Here is a 7,376-nt window from a genome sequence, read left to right as displayed (position 1 = left end):
AAGTAGAAGGATGGTTGCCAGGGGCTTGGGGAGGGGGGATGGGGAGTTGCTGTTCAATGGGTACAGCGTTTCAGTCCTGCAAGAGGGAAAGTTCTAGAGAGGCTGGGCAACATAGTCCTTATAAGTAACGGTATAGTTCCATACACTTAAACTTTGTTAAGAGGGTAATCTCATGCTATGTTATGAAAATTTTTTTTTTTTTTTACCACAACTTAAAAAAAAAAAGACAGGCTCAAACGGGTGGTTCAGGGAAGTGCTGAAGGCTCCAGGGTGGGCAGAGGCTGAAAACAGGGGGACTGAATCAGAAGGGCTTCCTGGATGAGGAGCCTCCAGGCTCTTCCAGGAAGAGGCGGAAAATGTGGACCCAACATGTGGGGCAGCTGCTGGAGCGGAAGGCTTTCCCAAGGGATTAATGGGAGAGAAGGGCTGCTAGGAGATCCAAGCCGGGATCTGGAGCCTTCAGTGTGAACTGCAGACAGCCAGCCTCGGAGAATTGCCTCCGCTTGTTAGCAAGGTGTGGCCTGCAGCCTCCCTGCCCCTGGCTGAGTTGACGCAGTAACCAGCGTGCTTATTTAAAGGATGGATGACTCAGCCTCCAGTTCCAGCCTCCGTCTTGCTTGGCTTGTTTTCTGGCAAAGGAGGCAGAGAGCCAGCGAGCAAAACGTGTGATTTGCCAGATTTTGCCAGCAGCTCAACTGATTGCAAATTCAGCCTAAATTTCTGTCTCCTTGTACGTGAAAAAGTCTTTATAATTTGCTGGTGGGGAAGGGGTGGGGTAGGGGGCTGATTCTTAAAGTCTAGTCCAAGGACTTGCTGCCTTGGAACTCCCTGGGGAGCATGTTGAGAATACAGATTCCTGGGTCACACCCCAGACTTGTGGAGTGGGACCCTCAAGGGGTGGGACCCTGGAATCGGCCATCTTACCGAGCTCTCCAGGTATGTGGACCAAACGATGTTGGTGGATCACAGCTGGGAGTGTTTCATGGGATGCTTAACACTGAAAACCAGGCCAGACAGCCCAAATTAAGAGGTGGTCGTGGCCCATCCAACCTGAACTTCCTTTCTTCTCTGCTGGTTCTCTTCTTTGTCTCACTGAGCAGGATAAACAGACCTCAGAGGTGGTTTGGAAATGCAGTGACCTGCAGTCCAATCAAAACTGATAAATTTTAAAAAGAAAGGAAATCTCACTTCATGGTCTGCAGGTTTTCAAAATACCTGTGAATCGCGTTGACACGGATTGCTTTCTTTCTGGTCACCTAATATGCAGTTCCCCTTGCTTTGGTAGCAACACCCCAAATTCCTTTTGGAATCATCTCTCCCTCCCAGTGGGTGGGCAGGTCGATCCATCAGGGTGTCTGGTGGCACGTGACCCAAGCCAAGTCAATCAACATTTCTCTCCTAGGCTTGTGAGGGTGGAAAACCCAACCCTCAAACAGCTGCATCTTATTCTCTCCATTAGCTCCTGTTCCTTTGATTATTCTCTGTGCTCCTTTCTGAGCCTTCTCTAGCCTACAGCACAATTCTGTGGGCTACCCCAGGCACCGCCCATAAACCCCTCTGCTGCTGAAATTCTGGTCCGCTAGACAACTCTGGGAACTAAGGTTCTCTCTCTCTCTCTCTTTTTTTTTAAACAGATGCTAATGTTTTGCCTTCTTTTCTTTTTAAATTATTTTTGGCTGCATTGAGTCTTCATTGCTGTGCACGGGCTTTCTCTAGTTGCAGCGAGCGGGGGCTACTCCTCGTTGTGGTGCGCAGGCTTCTCACTGTGGTGGTTTCTCTTGTTGCGGAGCACAGGCTCTAGGCGCGCGGGCTTCAGTAGTTGTGGCACGTGGGCTCAGTAGTTGTGGCTTGCGGGCTCTAGAGCGCAGGCTCAGTAGTTGTGGCGCACGGGCTTAGTTGCTCCGCGGCATGTGGGATCTTCCCGGACCAGGGCTCGAACCCACGTCCCCTGCATTGGCAGGTGGATTCTTAACCACTGCGCCACCAGGGAAGTCCCAGGCTCTCTCTTAATCTATGTCCGCATGCTGCTGCAGAGTTCTGGAAAGCTTTGTCCTGTTTTGACTTGTCATGGGGAGAGGGGAGGAGCGGAGATGGGGCGGTAATGTGAGTCTTTTTTATGCTATACATTTTGCCACTTTCAATCCAGTCCCTCAGAAAAGCTTTACATTTTCATCACAGACAACTAAGGGTAAGTTGCTTCCAGAGCCTCACTGAGATCTGAGTGTTTTTTTACTTGCATTGGATTTTCAGCTTAAACTAACTGCCTCTAATCTACATCAATTCCAATTTGATGAAATGAAGTGAGGATGATAAAATCCACCTGCAAGGGCTTTTGTTTCTAAATGGAACTGAAGCTCTGGAACGGAGAACACAGTCAAGGAAGAGCTTCTGACTCTAAGTTTAGAGAAGCAATTCCAGTTAAAAATTTTGACTCAAGACTCAAAATCAACTGAGAATCAATGTGGAGATCTGGGAAGAAAGGGCTGTGCTGTACCTAAATATTAGCCAAAGTCTTGCTACACTGGCACCATATTTCAAATATGTTGTTTGGTAGTTTTGTGACAATCGATTGGTTTCAACACCAAACATGACAAAAAGCAGGTTTATTTTCAGTTTCAGAAAGGTGGAGAAGGGGCATTACCGCCACCTGGTGGCCAATTTTCCAAACTGTTCGTTCAGGTCTTGTAGGGATGAAATTTGCGATGTTGAAGGCCGGCAGTAAACCGCAAACATTCCAAAGCCTCAACATTTGGCTACTGACCTGCATATTATACATTTCTATATTCAATTACAATCCCAATCATAAACCAAAACAATTTGCTTTAGTCTGGTCAGATAAAATTTCCTTTTTTTTTTTTTTTTTCAAATCGTATATTCCCAAAGAAGAGAAATCGTTACAGTGATTCCTTTTGTGGTCATTCTACATTTCCTTCTGCCATGTTATTTTTTTCCCGGAGGAAGAAGGGTGTGCACATTTATTCTGGCTTCCTTAGTGGCATCGGGACAGAATAACTGGACCTTGGGGTCTGGGGCTGGTATGTGCATTGACGTTTCCCTGGAAAGGATTTGTTCTTCAGTTCCCCTTCCTCTGGACATCACTTCCACAAACCCAGTCCCAGATGCTGTCGTGTCACCCAGACCATTGTGATGGACTTGTAATTTGTCATCCTGGTTCCCCCCTACCCATCGCCCCCACCCCAGCCCCCAGCCCATTTTCTATGTGGCAGCCAGAGTGACCACAGCCTCCACTCTGGTCCTGTCATCCATCGGGCCTGAAGGCTTCAATGGCTCTCTGTTACTCCCAAGATGATGACCAAACTTCTTAACATTGACAACAGTCTCTAGCAGTGTCCCAGGTGCTGTTTTTGCCTCATAAACAAACCCCAAACTTAGTGGCTTAAAATAACTTTTTTTTTTTTTTTTTTTTTTTTGCGGTACGTGGGCCTCTCACTGTTGTGGCCTCTCCCATTGCGGAGCACAGGCTCCGGACGCGCAGGCTCAGCGGCCATGGCTCACGGGCCCAGCCACTCCGCGGCATGTGGGATCTTCCCGGACTGGGGCACGAACCCGTGTCCCCTGCATCGGCAGGTGGACTCTCAACCACTGTGCCACCAGGGAAGCCCAAAATAACTTATTTTGCCCACAGTTTTGTGGGTCCAGATCTGGATAGGACTCAGTTTGGCTATTCGTCTGCTCCACGTGGCTTCAGCTGGGGCATTTGCAATCCAGGATCTGCTCCAAAGATGGTTTCTTCACTCACGGGTCTGCCATCTCAGTGCTCCCTGGCCTGTCTCTTTCTTTCTCCCTCTCTCCATGTGGCATCTTGTCCTCCAGGGTCTCATGGCCTGGGCTTCCCACAGCCTGGTAATCTCAGGGTGGTTGCACTTCTTATGTGGTGGCTGGTGTCCAAGAGGCAGGAAGTAGAAGCCGCCTGGCTGGCTCCCAGAGCTGGCCCAGCATTGCTTTCATTGTATTCTATTGGTCAAAGCAATCATAGATCTCCCCAGAGGCAAGGAGGTGGAGAGAGAGACTCCACCTCCAGGCAGGGGAGAGAGGCAAGTGGCCTGGGAGGTACTAGGAGGTCTAGCCTCGTCCCCGCAGGCCCCAAACCAGACTGTCCAGAGCCACCTGCCTCTTGCAAATGTCCTTTCCTGTGCACTTAACCTGGTGAGTTCTACCCATTCTGCAGATCCCAGCTAAATCAGGATTTCTAGAGGGTAGTCTCACCTGACCCTATGTGGACTCTAAGAGACCATGATCCATTGTTTTGTCCCCCCACTGCTTATTTTGAAAATTTTCAACCTGCAGAAGTGTTGCAAGAATAACATTACTTAGATTCACCGACTATGAACATTTTTGTCACATTTACTTTTATCTTTCTCATTGTATGTGTGTGTGTGTGTATAAATATTTTATGAGCCATTTGTGTGTCAGCTGCAGACATCAAGGCACTTTGCCTCCAAGGACCTCGGCAGTATCTCCTAAGAACAAGACTGTCCTCCCACGTAAGCCCAATACGATGAATACGATGATCACTTTCAGGTGATTTCACACTATTATCCATAGTCAGAGTTCACCAAGGTCCAAATAATATCCTCTAAATCCAGGATCCACTGTGGGTCATGCATTGCATTTCATTGTCCTGTGGGATCCCCTCTTACACCCAAATCCTTTTCCTTCAGAGGACTTTCCCCATGTGCGTTAAGCTCCTTGGTCAGGCACAAGCCCTTCCCCCAGGCACTCTCATGCCTTTCTCTTTATCATCCCTCAGCTTAAGTGCTTCCTCTTCCAGGAAGCTCTTCTTGACCAGCCTGTCTCACATAACCTCACTGCCCCCATCATGCCCCACCATATCTCCCTCCTTATTTTCATATGGACAACATCACATTGCTTTCTGAAAATCTCATGTGTGTACTTTCCATTTGTCTCCTGTGTCCCCCACTAGGTCAGCTCCAAGAGGGCAGGGACAGTGATAAGTCTTGTTCTCCATGTTAGCACCTGGCACGGTGTCTGGAATCTGCTAGATCCCTTGATGAATGAACACATGAATATTTCACTGTGAAATTTTAACCAATGGGTGAAAATAGAGTTTTGGGTTGCTGGGGCTGATGTCTTTACCAAACTTTTACCATGTCGTAAACCTCTTAACACAGCTGCTAAGAATTTCTCCTGTGTCTTGGGCTACAATCCAGCCTACCTAAGCTTGGCCTCTATTTCGCTCAGACGAATAACCCCTGCCCACAAATTTACCAAATTGCATTTATACAGAGTCTATGTGGCCTGAAACAGGGCCCTCAGTCCTACTACTTAAACTACCCCAAATATCTCTGCTTGCTGCACATGGGTCCCAGTCTGTGAGCAAGACATGGGTGAGTATCCCCAGGCTAAGGGATAATTTTTTTTCCTGGAGAGAGAAGTGGTAGATAAGCACAATTAGCTCAAAAGGAACTGACCTCAAGCTGTGGAGGTGATGGGGGCAATTTGTGGGTAGTTCACACTCCCCATGATCCTTACCACCATGTGTGGTTTCCATGGTGGCAGAGTTTGCCACGGCCAGAATTGGCTGTTTGCTATCATTACAGAACCAGCTGTGCTGCATCTGTATCCTTCACAGGCACTCTGGACATCCATCCCACAGATTACTCAGATCTTTAGGAACCCCCCAAAACTCAATACTCTCTTTAAGGTGAATAGTTAAAACTCTGTATGGCAAAAATCAAATATGATCTGCCTTTTGTATTGTCTTGGCCCAAATTCCATCCGAACCTGTCCAACTGCATTTACTATATTCCCCTACAGCCAAAATCCAGGGAAACATAATTGGGTTAGAAATCGTTTTAAATAAATCTTGAGTGTAGAAAGATTTTCTTCATACATCAGATGTCATTTCCCTCTATCAAAGTAAGGAAGAGAAACTTCAGGTGTCTTTGCCCCTGTGGCCAGTCATAGCATCTACAGGTATGTTTTCTGATACCATCTTCATTGATCCAACTTACTGCAATCTTTAAGGTGTTTTATTTCACTGGCATTGACAAACAGCTGTCCATCTTGTTACTGAACTGAACTCGGGTTCACTTGCCAGACGCACAGAAAAGCCCATTTGCGGACACCAGGTTGTGGTGCATTGCACAGTGCCAAGCAAGAAGAACAGGCAGCTTATGCTCAAAAGACCCGAGCTCTTCGACGGGTTTTAGTGAAGGATTTTTAAAGGCAACGTTAGGGGTGAGGGTTGCAGGGTACATGATCAGCTCATGGATGTTCTTCTGATTGGTCGGTGGTGAGGTAACAGGGAGGTGTTTGGGCAATCTTAACCATCAGTCTTCTGACTCCAACCAATCTGGGGTCTACGTGCTTGTGGTCAGCAATTTCTATCCAGTGAGGCCCTGGTTTCTGTAAAACAACTCAAGGATATGTGTCCGATTGTTATCTATATCCCTTGAGGAGGAACTGAGGTCCTGTGACTCTGTTTTACGGCTGACCTATTGTTTAAGCTATCATTAATTTTCTTGCTGGACTGCTTTTCCTTTGTTTGTGCATTCCCTCACTTCTCTAATTAGTAACTGCTTGAGTCTGCTCTTTGGATCCTGGGGAAGGCCGAGGAGACTGAATCCTTTCTCCTACAAACAAGAAACAGGGGGCATCGAGGGATCTACCACCAGGAAGGCCCTGCAGGGTCCTGCTCGCTTTCAATCTCACAAAACCCTGGCCCTAGTTTTAAAATGATAAGAAATTTTCCTTTCAAAGAAATTTGAGAAAAACATCCTGGTATATGGATGATTAATTCATTGTCTATGTATAAGAGTTGTTGCTTGTTGACCAGTGATGGTCTGAGTTTTAACTAATGTTTGTTCTTTTCCACCATCTAAATAGCTAATCTGTTAAGCTCTCCCACCACCCATCGTAATTGCTGTGGTCTCTGTCGTCTCAGACTTTGCTTGTGTATTTGGAGGATTAGATCCCAGTGGGTGCGACTCTTTAACCCAACACAGTTCTACCACCCACAGTTCACATTGTAGAGGAAGAAAACTTCCTCTTCCCTTCTAGGGGCTATGAATGGAGCCTGTGAATTAAACTGACAAAAGACAGATTAATAGGAGAAAGGAATACAAATTTTAATATTTTTACATGCACAGAGGTTTCAGAGAAAACACGTGAAACCCCAAAGAAGTGGTTAGACCTGGAGGGCTTTAACAAAGGGCAATTAAATTATGGGGAAGTGACAAAGGAAAGGGATTTGGGGCTCCTAGAGGTGGTAAATTGTGGGAAGGTGACTAGGAAATATATAGCAGATAAAGGTTTGCTTAATAGGGTTTGTTATGCAGATTAATCTCAGGTCTTCCAGGTACTGGAGAGGGAAACCCCTTTACAGAGGGAAA

This window comes from Stenella coeruleoalba (assembly GCF_951394435.1).
Source record: "Stenella coeruleoalba genome assembly, chromosome: 15".
Classification (NCBI taxonomy): Eukaryota; Metazoa; Chordata; class Mammalia; order Artiodactyla; family Delphinidae; genus Stenella; species Stenella coeruleoalba.
Note: the sequence above shows the minus strand (reverse complement) of the source record.